Consider the following 16643-nt stretch of genomic DNA (forward strand, 5'->3'; position numbering starts at 1 on the left):
TGTATCTTTATAACAAGGATTCTTTTAATTACTTCGGCCCCTCAACATCTATGCTGGCCACATCTCTCTGACAGTACATAGCTGCTACAGCCCTACCTTCTATTTGGCCATAGTAACACAGGAAATATATTAAAGGTAGCAAGGTATCAATCACGAGTCACCATGCAGCCGCAAGGTCTGTAGCCTACCATTTGTATTAATGAGAGCCCACGGCACACCAGGGTATATCATTATTAAGGCCTTTATGATGGCTCCCCAATCTGAACACCCATCTTTGTTCTCTGCGGAACAGCATGGTTTCCAAGGGTCCCATGTCTCTATGGTAATGAGGTTTGTCCAATACCACCCATCTAAGGTCTCCCTCTGTATGTCCCACATCAAGGAAGTGCCTGGTGAGTTTTGTGTTGGATTACTTCCATTTGATTGAACTCTTATGTTCTATCACCCTGGTTTTGACTTTTCGGGTTGTCACACCCACATAGTACAACTTACAAGGGCACTGTATCAAATATATAAATGCCTCTGAATTGAAATTTGTATGGCTAGTTAGTACCCAGGGAGTTTTTAAACCCACATCAAGTTGGAGCATCCGTGTGGTCAAATGACAAACCACACACGAACCACAAGGAAAATGGCCCTGGACCGGTAAGCCAGTATGGATAGTCCGTAACTGGTTTCTATCATGTAACACTCTCGGCCGAGAGTGTACAAATATATTCCCAAGATTCCTACTCTGTTTAAAGGCAAAAAGAGGCCTCTCACTAATTTGTTTGCCTTTATTCAAGATATGCCAGTTGAAATTAATGGCTTTCTTGATCCAGTGCTGAGATGGCTGAAGGTACTGACACATACCAAGCGATTAGTGGTAGGCTTCACATATGTCTCTAACAGTGCCTCACGGTTATTGTTCTTGGCTCTCTTCTTCGCATTCTGTATCAACTGTGTCGGATATTGTCGAGTGTGGAGGTGTGCACTAAGCGTGGTTGCATGTTTGTGATACATGCTAAGTTCAGTACAATTTCTCCTCAGCCGTAGGAATTGTCCTATAGGAAGATTGTCACGAAGGGCCCGAGGGTGGAAACTTGTGTAGTTGAGGAGTGCATTACATGCCATGGGTTTTTGATATAGTTCTGTGAATATCTTCCCATCTCTCGGATACAATCTCAAATCAAGAAATGGTAGAGTCTCATTACTTGCTTCACAAGTAAATTTCAGATGTATATTGAGGGTGTTAAGCCATCTTGAAAATTCCAATAGCGAATTTTTATCCCCTTCCCAGATGACTAAGATGTCGTCTATATAATGCTTCCACAGCAGTAATTTGCTGTGGAAGGGACTGTCATCTGGGTAGATGTATGTAACTTCAAACCAGTGCATGAAGAGATTGGCCATACTGGGGGCACAGGTGCTGCCCATTGAAGTGTCCATAACTTGCCAATACAATTGATCTTCATAGGAGAAGAAGTTCTCTCTCATAGCTAGATTGGCGCACTTCATCACAAAGGACGTCGGCGTCTGGTCACTCCGAGGATTTTCTTCCAACAGATGTTGTATAGTCCGAAGTGCTTCTTCTTGGGGAATATTCGTATAAAGAGCCTCAACATCAAATGAGGCCATGAGATGTATCACCGGATCAAAATGAATAGTGGTCAAATAGGACAAGACATGTTTAGTGTCCTTCAGGTATGATGGCATCTTGGCCACTAAAGGTTGGAGAAACCAATCGACAAATTGTGACAATGGTTCAAGTAAAGAACCAATGCCAGAAACTATTGGCTGACCGGGGGGGTGGCCTCTGAGTTTTATGTATCTTCGCCAAGATGTAAAATGCCGGGATCTTCGAATGTATGGGTGTCAAAAATTCAGCTTCATTACTGGTGATCCATCCAGCTTCAAGTGTTTCCTTAAAAAGATTACGAATGGTATTCTGTAATCTTGTGGTGGGGTCACGCATAATGGGTTTGTAATATTTGGTATTATGTAGCTGTCGTAAACATTCAGTACGGTAGGCCAGTGCATCCATCACTACAGTTGCCCCACCCTTGTCGGCTTGTTTAATAACAATTGACAGATCGGAACCTAGTTCAAGTGCACATCGTTCTTCTGCTTTGATCATATTGAAGAATGGTTTGATGGCTCTCTTTTTCTCAGCATTGAAGGATTATATAACAGCTTTTTCAAATGTCGCTACCTCAGAGGATACTTGTTGTACAGTGGGTAGAAATGTCGACTTGTTTCTCAGGCCAGTATTGTTGGAATTTTCTGGTCTAGAGTCTACTATGTTTTCGAAGAAAAAGGACAGGCGGATCTTTCGAAAGAATGCAAAGAATTCTTGATAAGTTTTGAAGTCATCTCCTATGTATGTAGGGACAAAACCTAATCCCTTGTTAAGTATCGACGTTTCCAAAGGGTTAAGGATTTTCTGACTCAAATTAACTATCAAGTTATTACAGCATAGGTCGATGCGCCTGACATGCTCCGTGTGATCCGTTGTTCCAATGAGGGATCCCACTGTATCTGTGGTCTCTGTTGTTCTGGGTGTGATTCTGATCGGTGATCTCTGTTGTGTCTTCTTCTTCCTCTGCGTCCCCTGTCCTGACCTAAAAATGGTCCCTGGTAACCAGGTCCATGGTAGGGAAACGGTTGAAACGGGGGTGGTTGGAACGGGGGTGGTTGAAATTGCCACGGTTGTGGTGGCCACCAGACATTGGCCGAAGGTCTATGAGCAAAATTGCCCCGTCCTCTCATTTGTCCAGGATATTGGGCAGTCTCAGTATCACTGGAACCAGAGTCTTCTGATTGACTCCAGTCATCTGAATTGGATGTCCATTCGTCAGTGTTCTGGCGCCATCCATGTGCTCCTCTCCGATTGTTCTTCTTATTCGGTTGTATGGTGTAATCATCACTGGTGTATGGGTAGATCTTTTCTTGAGTGAATCTGTCCATATCTTTTTTCAGTTTATTCACTTTATATTTTATTAGATCATCCTTAGTTTCGTTCAGGGTCTTAGTAATTTTTTCGAAACGTTTTTTGTAGAAAGTGATTTGAGCCGAACATTTAAGTTGGTTTTCCAATGTCTGGATCTCAATTAACAGCACATCTGATGTTTCTTTCACGGTAGTAATCAGCAAAATCAGCCAATTTCTAGAGCACTTCCAAGCAATCTTGGACCAGTTAATCTTAAAAACTTTATTATCAAGAAACAATTTAGGGGCATTGGCAATCGCTAAACCCTGGGGTGCTATGTTGGCTCTCAAGTATTCGGTGAGAATGGCTGCATGTAAAACTGTTCGTATATGTTGCTTCCTCAAATTATTTAGTTTATTCCATTCTTCGGTTAGTGCAAGTGTCTGAATTATCTGTGTATCTAAAATGCTGGGTGTCTGCAATATGGCTTGGACCATTTCCTCGTCGAATGCTAGGCCTGTATTTTCAGTTATGGTGCTCAGACATAAGGGATTTATTGGGGCGAAAACGATAAAGTAATACCCATAGCTCTAAAACTGTACTAATATGTATCTCACACGGGAGGGCCAAAGGGAAGAACAATGCTACAAAATAGAAAACTTCTATCCTATATGACTTCCTTATCATAAATCTCACTCAAAATATAGGGTAGCGCTATAGGAGGATGTCTAGTCTTGAAAAGGGAGAGGGAAAGGGAACAAATGGGCATAACCCAGCTGTGGACGAAAACCCTCACTCCCCGAGGGTGACATGCTTCATCATTGGGTTTCTCCAACACACAGGGACCGCAAGGTACCCTGTGTGGGCTACAACTTTACCCTAGGGGGAAGGAGCAGGAGTGCAAAGCACGTGTTCTACCAGCTCGATATGGTAAGGAGGGGCAGAGTGCTAAAGAATAGGTGAAAAAAGTGTGTTAAAAACTACCTACTTAGGGGTAACAACTTTATTCTTCCTTCCTAAGTGGTAGTGGTTAAAATGCAAGTGAGTGTAGGGTTATAGATATATACCCTCTTCAGTGATCAACATGTTTCTGCCATAGCGACAATAATGTTCAGGGCATTCATCAGGATCAAACAACAGTCACTCTGCTATATCAGGTGTTAAAATAGAATGTGGTACTTAGGCCTCTATTTCTTAACCATCACACGCATATGTAGACCAATATGATCGGTCAGAAGGCTCTGTAAAAAAATAAAAATACAACACAACTTAACAATAACCTTTCACCAATGTGTATCAACACCCCTTTTCAGTGTATGATTAATATATCAAAAAAGATTCTTACCTAAGTGTAATATGTATGTGCCAACTCAACCTTCTACCGAGTATCTCACCATGTCCGTTATTCTAGTAGAGGGTTAAAAAATTGTGTGAACACATAACATAATAAATAGCCTACTGCAGACACCTCAGCATTGTAATAACTAAACCATAGTTAACACTCGAAAATATTGGTCCCTGATATGTATATGTACTAAGAATTATTGGTGGTGCAAGGTAACCCTTATCTTCTAATTTGTAACGTACATATTTATTTATTGCAGATTGTTTAGAGAGATATAATCTCTCTCAATTGCCTATATCAAAGCATGTGTTTTATAATTGGCCATACTGTTGTTAAGCCCATAGGTTTTCTATGGTTATACCATCGTCCTAGACTTGCCCCGACTAACAGCTAGAACTTCCACTATAGCAGGACATGAGCTGAAATGAAATAAAAAGGCAATAACTAGAACCCCATCTGTGTGGCCACATTTTACATTACAGATCCACGATCGGACCGAACTCAAGGCGATTCCCAAGTGCCATGACATTTTACGGCTAACTGCTCACCTAGTATAAACGCACGGTTTCCTCTTCAGTATTCGGGAGGGAGCACCACAATGTAGTGTGTACGCAGTTAAATACACGGAAGTGAAAACGGAACGCTCGATACGCATCACGTACTTATCACGTGCACGCGGTCACCCGTAACTATGGTGTGCAAGAACCACACGGAAAATGCCCCTGCACAGCTGGCAAATTCCACAATGTGTCTATTCTCAATGGTGTACACATTTTAGGTCTAGTGTGTACCAAGCTCTCTCGTAGATTAGTTCCTCTTTTGTAAGAAAACAGGGGTGCTGGTATACTTTCAGAACCAATATTCAAAATACACCAATGTTTGCGTATACTCTTTTGTACCTTGTTGGTAAGTGTACTGTAGGTATGTACAAACGTTAATCTAGTCATAGGTGGTTTTTGTACTGGTGGCTCTAATAGAGCATCTCGATTATTATTGGAGGCTCTCTTCCACGCTCTCTTCACCAAATGTGATGGATAATGGCGATCACAAAGTTGTTCAGATACATGTTTAGCATTTTTCTGAAAAGTAGCTGTATCTGAACAATTTCTCCAAGCCCGGAGAAATTGACCCACTGGCAGATTTTCTCGAAGTGCCTTGGGATGATGGCATGAAGTAGTGAATTCTTGGCCATAGGTTTCTTATATAATTCACTACCTAGATGTCCTTGTGACGGAAATATTCGAATATCAAGAAATGGCAAACTCTCTTTACTGTAGTCTACCGTGAATTTCAAAAAATTGTTCTGGGTGTTAACCATGAATGGAATTCTAAGATGTCTGGTTCAGTGCCTCTAAAGACGACTAGTATGTCGTCTATATATCTTTTCCACAGCAAAATCCGGTCCCGGAATGGATTGCTGTGACTGAGGACATACTTTTGTTCAAACAAGTGAACATACAGATTGGCCAGACTTGGGGCAAAAATACTGCTCATTGAAGTGCCGGAGATTTGAAGATAAATATTATCTTCAAATCTAAAAAATAATTCTGTCATGGCCAGTCTAGCACATTCTATAATGAAAGATACTGGTGTAATCGTATCCAGATCTTCTGCTTTTCTGTCCAACAAACCACGTATAGAATCTAAAGTTTCTTCTTGTGGAATGAAGGTGTACAATGATTCGATGTCAAATGATAATAAGAGATCAAGTTCGATGTCAAATGCTATTTCAGGTAGTAATCTAAGGACATCTTTAGTGTCCTGTAAATAAGACGGCATTGCCTTAACCATTGGTTTCAAAAGATAATCTACAAACGTGGACAAAGGTTCCAGCAATGAGCCAATCCCTGATATAATAGGACAGCCTGGCGGCGGTCATTGAGCCTTATGAATTTTTGGTAAGGTATAAAAATGAGGCATAAGGGAAAATTTTGTCATCAAAAAGTCAGCCTCACTTGGTGTAACCCAACCTTCTATTTTTGCTTCTTCAACCAAATCTTTAATTTCTTTGGTCAATCTTGGAGTAGGATCAATATGGAGGAGGCGGTAGGAGCGAGAGTCCCCAAGTTGTCGAAGACATTCATTCCGATACAACTCCGTGTCTTGAATCACAATGGCTCTACCTTTATCTGCAGGTTTTATTGTAATATTGGCATCATTTGCCAAAGTCCTTAAAGCATGTTTTTCAGATAAAGGCAGGTTTTGGTAAGGTTTTTGCTGAGTGGCACAGAGATTTACCATATCATGTGTGACGGCTTTCTCAAATGTCAAGACTTGATCAGGTATCAGATGGTGAGGTGGATTCAAGTTTGAAGGTGGTTTAAGCCCTTTATTAATGGCAACAGACTCTGCCGTTAGGGTTTCTGTGTTTACTTCTTTATTTAAAAAAAAAAAAGAAATGTGCGCAGATTTTCCTAAACAATCTCGCTTATTCACACCTGACCTGGAATGGGTCTCCTATATTTGTAGGGACAAAACCTAATCCTCTACTGAGGACTGATAACTCATCTGTAGTGAGTGTCCGTGAACTTAAATTCACTACTAAGTTGTCATGTTCGTGCTGGTACCTGGATGCTGTTGACCCTTCCTGCTCCGTTTATTTGGAGGAGGTGGATCTTGCTCCCAATGTACCTGTGGTTGACCTCGTCTCCTGCCTCTGTGCCTTCCTCGGCCTTGTGCTAAAAAAGACTGACTATCAAAGAATTGTGGTTGGGGTGGAAATTATGGCATCGGGTGTCGGTACAGTGGAAATGGATAACCCCTTGGGGTCGGTGGCCACCAGGGGCCTTTTGTTGATAAGGACCTTGTCCTCCTCGTCTACGATTGTACCTGAAGGATGATCCTTTTCCTCTGTTTTGTTGTGCATCAGACACAGAGGATTCTGAGTCACTAGAATATTTTTCCGATCCGGACGAGGAATAATTTGAACCAGTCCGTCTACCCTTCCTGTTGAACTCAGGGGCAACATAACCTTCACTGGTATAAGGGTATACTTTCTCAAGTGAGAACCGAGCCAGGTCCTTTTTAAACTTCTCTATTTTGGTTAGAAGGATTGAGTCTTTATATACCTTATTGGATTTATTAGTTTCATCTATATTTTTCTTATATATGGTGTTGGTAATGGTTGTTTTGATCTGGCCCTTTAGTACCTGAATCTCAATTAAAATGGCAGCTGCCATTCTTTTAGCTGTACTCATGATCAGTATAAGCCAATCGCGTGTACACGCGATTAGTGACCAATCTTTCATAAATGTTTTGTCAGAGAGAAAAAGTCTAGGGGCATTAGTGTAGATATTCCATCATTATTGCACCGTGGATAAATGTCCGTGAATGGGATCTCTTCAGGTTTAACAAAGTTTGCCAATCATCTTGTGTGTTAATTGCGGTATCTTGTATTGTGTCAAGAATACTTGGATTGTCAGACAGAATTGATTGAAGGACATCATCATCAAAGGACAAACCAGTAAATTCAGCCATGATGAAGACAAAGGTGTATGTTATAGCGAGCTAAAGTATATCAATCTCACACTGGAGAGATAAGAAACAAGCATTGGCATAGCCAATAGGTCTCGCCTTTGGGACCTTATAAGTATTTAGTTATGCAGCACAATATCCTTACTGCAACAACATTAACTGTTGCATGGCTAAACACTTATAAGGTCCCAAAGGCGAGACCTATTGGCTATGCCAATGCTTGTTTATATTTTACCTCAAACATTTGTCCCCTAGTAGATACACTTGCAGTGAGGAGTAGGGACCCGTTCCTATTGACTGTCTCTTGAACATCTATTGTGATTGTGTTTTTTTAAGGAAATATGTTTCGCTGTCAATAGGAACTGCAGCAAAAGCGCATAGCACTTTAAATAAGCACTTCTCAATACAGTGCTATAATATGTCTAGTAGTGTCAAAACTTCCACGTTAAAGAATAGTAGATGTCGTAGCACCCAGGATAATGTGCTGCATGGCTAAATACTTATGAGGTATTAAAGGCGCGAACCTTTGGCTTTGCCAATGCTTGTTACACATGGTGGAAGGGTATTCCACTGTGTGGGGACATACTTTGCCATGTTTTTTGTGACATTTGACTCATTTGAGCCAAAAACATTTTTTGTTTTGTTAAAATCTACAGATTAGGCAGTAGATTATGTGCCAAATGTAGAAAATCTATAATCATGCAGAAAACGTTCATGCTGCAGAATCCCATAATTACAGTGGCCCTGAGTATTAGGTAGGCTGCCACAAAATTATATTGCATTTAAGATAAAACAAGTGCTTTCAAATAATACATTTTAGTGACGGGTAATCAGACTGCCCCGAGCATTATTTGTATGCATATTAAAAGGATGCATTAATGAAGCAGAAGCAGTGGCACTGGGGCTCAGAAGTGTGAGGTGTCCAGGTTATCTCATTTATGACTGTCTACCTTTTCAAAAGAGGCCTTGGGGGCTCATTTTCCTTGCGAGTATTAGGGTTTACTGCAAATAGACAGGCATGACATGGGAACTCCTTTTTTAGGTCCCGCCTGAGCCAGCGCTTTAGCGCTGCCCTGGTGAGAGCTATAGAAAGTGGGATTTGGAAGTGCAAACTAGTGCTTTTCAGGCCGCCAACTACAGTGCATGTGCGCCGGGCGCGCGCACCATTTGGCAGCCTGCCTGATCACTTTCGCAGCCGCTTTGATGTTCTCAGTGAGCCGCTCGGCCACTGAGAACATCAAAGCGGCCGCGAAAGTGATCACCATTTGCCACCCCCTCCCTTATCCCATTTCCTGCTTGTTATATTTACCATTCGTCATCACGAGGCCATTCAGTAGCCAGCTCCCGCGCGTCTTCTTAGCCATGTGTGTGCTGGTGCAGTCTTCTTGAGTCCCGCGCTGACAATGGCAGGATGCAGCTGCCGGAAAGATCTCGTGGACACCCAGCCACCCATTCAGTGAAACAAAAACGCACCCAACACGAAGAAACTTAAATCAGTGGTGCGCCACGATTTCTGTTCGCGCTTTATGACGAACACGTGGGTCTGTAAAGGGCACCGGGGGATACAACAGAACGGAGAATCCAGGGGCCCTGATGAATGCAAACAATGTCGACCCTCTTAGACTAATGTAGTCGCCGCACATTCTCTCATCAAACCTTTACCCGCCGGTGTACATTTCCCTACTTGAACTTCGCCATAATGCGATACAGATGTGAAATCCACAATGGGGAGCCCACAAGGCAAGCACTGCTCCCGATGCCAGGCGCCAAGAAGTACGCGTGGGATGTACGCGTATTGGGGTGAAATTCGGAAGCGCTAGATGGACACCTGCGTGGACTTTCATTCTTCACACCAAGGCCAATGGCTCTTAATGAACTTCTAAGGACATGCGTCATACTTCCTTTTTCAAGACTCAATAAACAATTACCAAGTTGGGAGGTCCTGCTAGGTTCAAACGTGCTTGGGCGCCAACTTCTGTGGGGCACAGGGGATACGCTCCAGAAAAAGTTTAGCAGGGGGCGAGGATTGTGAAAAAGCACCAGAGACAGGATTCGGGGATACCCCAGCAGTGAGGCTTTGCTCTCATCATCTCAAGTCAGAACACATTCGGTTTCTGCTGCTGGTACACACCGTGATCACAGGAGGGCTGGGGGTTGCAAGTGGTACTAGGATACAAAGCCCCGACCCAGTGGAGTGTAAATGTTCGCACGTCAGCTCTGGGATTATATAATCTGTACGTGAAATGTAATCTTCGTGAATTCACCGCTTCACTAATTAATATGTGACTGCTTCAGAGAATAAAAGTGGAAAATCGCGAATAAAAATATTTTTTGAACATTGCAGAAGTTGCTAAGCGGCTCACTGCCATGTATGGCACCTTCAGCCAGTTGTGACATTTCTGGCGCCGCACTGTTTCATTTTCTGACAGTTTAAAAAAAAATGTACAAAGGAGTTGAAATTGCCAGTATGCTAAACGCTGCTGTGTAAAACGTCAGATTGGCCTCAAGGAGCCACGGATCATGGCATAAAATCACTTTAACTTTTAGATTTTACAGTGTCTTGTCCATTTAAAAAAGTGCTTGATCTGAAAGTGAAACGAAATGTAAACCCTTTAGTCCTATCTTATTCAAATTCACTATTTCAGTAACACATCATGCATGAAAACAAGCATTGATAAGGCCATTTGTTTTGACATTTGAATAGTGCATAGAGAACATGTTTTATCTTTCTTCAATAACAGGCAAGATAAGTATAGCAAGAGCAGCAGCACTGCAACCTATTCAAACAACACATATATTGGAACAAGCATTCGCATAGCCAATAGGTCTCGCTTTTGGGACCTTATAAGTAGTTAGTTATGCAGCACAATATCCTTGGTGCGACAACATCAACTGTTGCATGGCTAAACACTTATAAGGTCCCAAAGGCGAGACCTATTGGCTATGCCAATGCTTGTTTCTGAAAGGGACAGAGAGTCTGTTTCCAGAGTTGAGTGATGGTGAGGCATGTTGGGGAAGGGGTGAATGAGGCAGAGGGCCACAGCTATTATTAGTGCAGGAGGTGCAGTTGTATTGGGGCCAGGAGTGCAAATGGTTCACAATACCTGTTATGGGGTGTCGTTTTTTGTTGTTGTCTATTTCTGTTTTTGTTTGATGTATTCTTTTCTAAGTCTCACATTTAGTCTTATGTTAGGAGCTTAATAAAAAGTACCCCTGATATGACCCCGTAAACCCGGCCCCTGCTATTAGCCCTGCCCCTGCTATCGGCCCTGCCCCTCCCGCTATCCCAAATCTTGCCATAAACTTTTAAAGAGGGGCAGACTTTAAAACATTTTGCTTAGGGGGATCAGGACAAAAAAATGGTGAAGGTCTCTGTTCTAGAGACAGTGAGTGCCTGCTCTTTAACTTTCTTCTACCCTTGAGTGTCAGCTGGGGCAATAAAAACAGGTAATCAGAATCGGTATTTCACAATGAAATCCACATGCGCTTTGAAAAGCTCCACCAGTCTAGACAGACTGGTCGGCAGGAGGAAAAGAGGGCGATCACTGCCAAGGCAGCGCGTGAAGGCTAGCGACCAGGACAGACGTTTATTCCTTGTCCTCCTGGAGTTTGCAACTGCTTGTGACTCAGGCCTAAATTCTTCAAATTTGGAGGCAAGGCAAATAAAAGCTGCCTAGCCTAATATCAAATGTAGGGGCATTCGTGGAATTGTTGATTTAAAAAACAGCACACTAGGATAAAAGGCACACGTGTACTGGAGATCCATTTAGTAATAAACACCACGAATTCTGGCGAATACATATAAGGGGAAAATAAAACTTTTTTAAAAAACACAAATTATGTATGTTTCCAGCCGTCACGCAGCTTTTCAAAAGTTTACTAAGGGTGGCCGGTCTCCTTAAATGTTTAAAATATTTATAGTTAATTTAACAAGCATTGGCCGCGCGGCAGTAAAAGTAATGCCGCGTGGCCGTAAAAGCAAAAGTCATCGCGTTCGCTCTGAAAGCGACAGTGATCGCGATCGCGATGACGCGCTAAAGCACGAGTTTTCAAAGTGCTGCTGAAGGCTAGCGGATCGCGCGTGCACGCTCGCGTGAACGCAAGCGCTAGGCCAGCCAGCAGCACTTTGAAAACTCACCTCCAAAATGTCTCTCCGAGCCAGCGCATGCGCTGGGCTCAGCGAGACCTAAAAAGGATGACCCGCAGCCAAAGCTGCTCTAAACAGTTAACAACAAAACATTAAAAGGGGGTCAAAGGGAAACATATCTAAAGACCCAATGGTTTCAAATCCCTTAATATGCACTTATAAGTAACACCACAGAAACCTCGGGTCTAAACAAAAATTGAGCGCTAGGAAGAATAGCAGAGTGGCATAACAGCGTTATATAAAGTCTCAAATCTTAAAGAAATATATAAAGAAAAATACCATCAGCCACCAAAGTAGCATATATCATCATTTTGGATCCATTTACAGTTGTAAAGCCCAACAGCAACTCAGGGCTACAACCTTAGTGAGTAAAGAGCTCACCAAACCTGCAGGAATGTTATCTATGCAAGGGTATATGTTTAGTAATCTGAATCCTTCTAATGTGATAGTGCATATAAATTTGGTGGTGATGGATGCAGTGCAAGTGAAAAAATGTGCAAATTCTAAAATTATCTACCGGGGCAGTGACAATATTTTAATAAACACTGTCCGGGTGATAAGATTAAAAAGCCAGTGCACAAATGCAGTTTGAAATAATAACTGCTGATGTCCAAAGAATAAGGTCTACATGTTTCAGCCTATTGATCAAACTTGATCCAGGCTTTCGACAGGACCTAGAAAATTTATGCTACTGCAATCTATGTGTGAGTGAAAAAACACAATTATATAACAAAGATGGTTATTATTATACCACCTACATTACCCTGGGATTTTCAGAGACTCTAGGAAAAATTTTCAGGAGTTTCGACCCAAGTCATACAAAACATGTCCATGACACCCGCTCTAGCGGTGACGCTAACGTCTCCAGGGGTGATCAAGTGAGTTATTAGTGGTGGAATATGTTCCCTAGGGAGAATCCAGGCCAATAGGCACTCAGATTTGTCTCCCTCTTGGTGTAACCATTGTTGATATTGTTTTAGGGTATATTTATCAATGCGATCCCAAATGTCCATTATTCGCCCGCAGATCGTGTGTTCCTCCTTGACTATGGCAGGTGTGGGTGGGTGTGACGTCTGTACCTTGGCAAGTTTTAATTCCTCCCCAGTTAGTTCGGCCTGGAGTTGGTGGCGAACTCTGTAGGTCAATCCCATGCAGGTACCCTGTAGTGCAGCCAGATGAGTCTCCCATTCCATAGCTCTACTACCGGCAGAGCCCCAGTTAGTCTCAAAGTAACCCGTCAGGGATTGTGAGAGTGTATTATGTCCTATTGGATCATCAAGTATATCTGTAGGCATCTGACAGGATCACAGTACCTGTGTTGTAGCTCCCAATATCACTGCAGAGCAGACAGGGAATGATTGGGCAAAAAACATGCCATATGTGTTGTTCTAGGGCCCTCTGGGTCAGGGAGCCTCAGCCACCAACCCCTTGTCCAGCCTACTATATGTGTTGTGGTTTGCAGAGTGACATGTATATACCTTCAGTGCGGGATGCTGTCAACGCCATGCATCCTCCAGTTCAATGTTAATTATGACCTCCCGGAGCGCCGCTGTCATGTGTGGTTTTGTTCCTGCCCTGGCAGGGGTTCTGTCTAAGTCTGTGTCTAATATACATATTGTTATCTACTTAAGGTAACCATGAACACAGTTCAAAGCCCACAAAAAAGAAAATCCCAAAGTACTATTGCACACCCCACAAGCAGAATAGTGGAATTCTGACACGGATACAGTAGATTGGTGTCTTGGGTATTGTAGACATCAGGAAAGAACTTTGAGATAAACATCTGTAAGGCCAAAGGATCAGCCATTCAGAGGTAGGAATCAGACGTAAGGCTCCATGCAAAAGATTGTGCTCTACTCCCTTTTTTTTTTTTTTTTTTTTTTTTTGAAACCGTTTATTGCAATCTCAAATATATACAGGTATGGGCCTACAACCTTCCGGCCGGCCGCTAAAGTGACGAGAACAAATGAGAGACATACAATGAGGCACTTATCTTTGCATAGACACTAAGGCAGGAGGTATCAACAACGCAGGCCATATGGCTCAGAGCCCGCAATACGGTTTCATTTTCTACAACACAACAACATAAATAAACACACACCCGCAAGGCAACCCACGATCGAGAATGACAGCACGTGCTCCTCAAATGGGGGACCCCAAACCATCCACTGAAAACCCCCAAGAGGGGAAGGGAAACAAGTCCAGGACTGGGGGAACACTATGCTTGGAGCTAGGGAAGGGAGACAACTAAGGGGATGGAGCTGGTGAGGCGGGAGGCAACAACGGCGGTTCGCAGATATCCCCGCGGAAGGCGTTCCAGGGGCCCCATATCTTCACCCATGCACCCGGCTTACCCTGCGCCACATACACCACCTTTTCTCGGAACATGCACCAATCCATGTGTTCTTTCCAGGCCGACACCGCCGGGGACCTCTGGGATCCCCACAGCTGTGCAACGTCCCGCTTAGCCACCATATAGCCCAGAGTCACCCATCGCGTCTGCGGAACTGAGTAATCGGTCGGTTCCCACACATTCAGCAGACATCTCCTCGCCTCAGGCAACAGCGCGACATGCGTAACCGCTCGCAGGACCTCATGCACACCACGCCAGAATCGCTCCACCCTCGGGCATTCCCACAAAATGTGTAGAAAGGTCGCTGAGGCACCACATCCACGTTTACACAGTCCGTCCTCGGCATAGCCCATACGCAGAAGCCTTGGCCCCGTCATGTACACCCGGTGGAGTATCTTAAGCTGGACGAAGCGAAGGCGAGCCGGGATGGCCACCTCCTTCGGAGAGGCCACCGCGGAAATCCAGTCCTCGTCGTCCAACTCCAGCCCATCGGCAACCCAGGCCTCGCGGAGGCCAGTCAGTAAGCCCGAGCGATCATTTATCAATTTCTTGTAAATGAGGGAGATCGTGCTGTCCGGAACATGGCCATCTAGCACTCGATCCTCCAGGGGGGAGGACTCCGGGATGGAGGCCACGTCTGGGAAGACGGAGCCCAGTGCGTGACGGACCTGCAGGTACCGAAAGTATTCACTGCCCCGCAGCTGAAACTCCGCCTGCAACGTCTCAAAAGTTTTAAATCCTCCCCTTGTCCAGAGATCCCCCACTGTACTGATGCCTATAGTGTCCCACTGCGCAAAGCCCTTTGAGGTCCACAGAGAGCCCAACCTCTCGGACGCATACAGCGGTGACGCCCGGGTCAAACGGTCCTTCCAGCCCATAGCTGCACTAGCCGCGTGCCATATTCGCACCATAACACGCGTGGGTCCCGTCAAGCGGGAATCGGGCACACTAGCGTAGAGCGCTCGATTGTAGTCGCCACCGGGCAGGAGCATCTTGTCCATTTCAAATGCCGGGTTTAGGGCGGGCCCATAGAGGCCGTGATTAATTGCAGCTAACTGGGAGGCCCAGTAATACCGTTTAATATCCGGGAGGGCAATCCCTCCGTCGTACCACGGGAGCGTCAACTTTGCCAGGGCGATACGCGGCCTCCCGTCCCAGAACAGGCGGCGCTGTAGACCCTCCACCTCACGGAAGTAGCGCGCTGGGACCAGGTCCATGGTGTTCTGGAGAGCGTACAGGAAGCGCGGCAGTGACATCATCTTGAACAAAGCCGCCCGGCCGAGCGGCGAAAGTGGCAAGCGCCTCCAGCGCGCGACATCCTCCTTCAAACGCTGGAGGGGGGGAAGCAAATTTCGCTCGTAGCGGGCCACTGGGTCAAGCGTAATGTAGACACCCAAGTATCGAAATCCCTCCGAGGCAATCTGGATCGGACAGCCCCGCGGGAGGACAGGAGCCTCCCCGGAAAGCACATAGACACAGGATTTGGCCCAGTTGATGACAAGGCCTGAGTTACGGCCAAATGAGTGCAGAACATCAACCAGGACAATCAGTGATTTACGCGGGGAGGCTAAATACAAAAGGATGTCGTCTGCATAGAGAGACACGCGGTCCTCATACTCGGGGGTCCAACGGAGACCTCGGATAGAAGGGTGCCACCGCAGCCACTCCGCCAGAGGTTCCAAGGCCAGTGCGAACAGGAGCGGCGACAGGGGGCAACCCTGTCGCGTGCCCCGTCCCAGCACGAATGGGGCCGAGACTCGACCATTCACCACCACCTGCGCAAGTGGGTCCGAGTACAACAATTTGACCCAGCTGACGAAACCCGGCCCGAAGCCGAACTTCGCCAGCATCGCCCAGATGTACGGCCACTCGAGTGTGTCGAACGCCATGGTGGCGTCCAAAGACGCCAAGATGGCCGGCTCCCGCACGAACGGAACACGCGCTAGCACGCCGTGCAGGCGTCGTAGATTAAGAGCCGTATTGCGATGGGGAATAAAGCCGGACTGGTCTTGGTGGACCAGGTCGCCCACCACACCGACCAGCCGGTTGGCGAGCACCTTGGCGAGGATTTTAGGCTCCGCATTCAAGAGCGAGATAGGCCGATAGGATGTGACTCGGTCTCGAGGCCTCCCCTCCTTGTGGATAACCACGATGGTAGCCAGACGCTGGTCCGGCGGGAGGGAGCCCCGCGAGTGGGCCGCAAGAAACATCGCGCGGAGGTGGGGTGCCAGTACATCCGGTCGCAGCTTGTATAACTCGATAGGAATGCCGTTCGGGCCCATGGCCTTGCCAGAAGCGACCGAGCGGATGGCGAGGGCGATTTCGTCCGAGGTGGGGGCGGCATCCAGCAACTCCCTGTCCTCCACAGAAAGGGAGGGGAGCGCGATGTCACGCAGCAGGGCATGGGAATCCTCCT

Source organism: Triturus cristatus, chromosome 7, assembly GCF_964204655.1.
Source record: "Triturus cristatus chromosome 7, aTriCri1.1, whole genome shotgun sequence".
NCBI classification, from domain to species: Eukaryota; Metazoa; Chordata; class Amphibia; order Caudata; family Salamandridae; genus Triturus; species Triturus cristatus.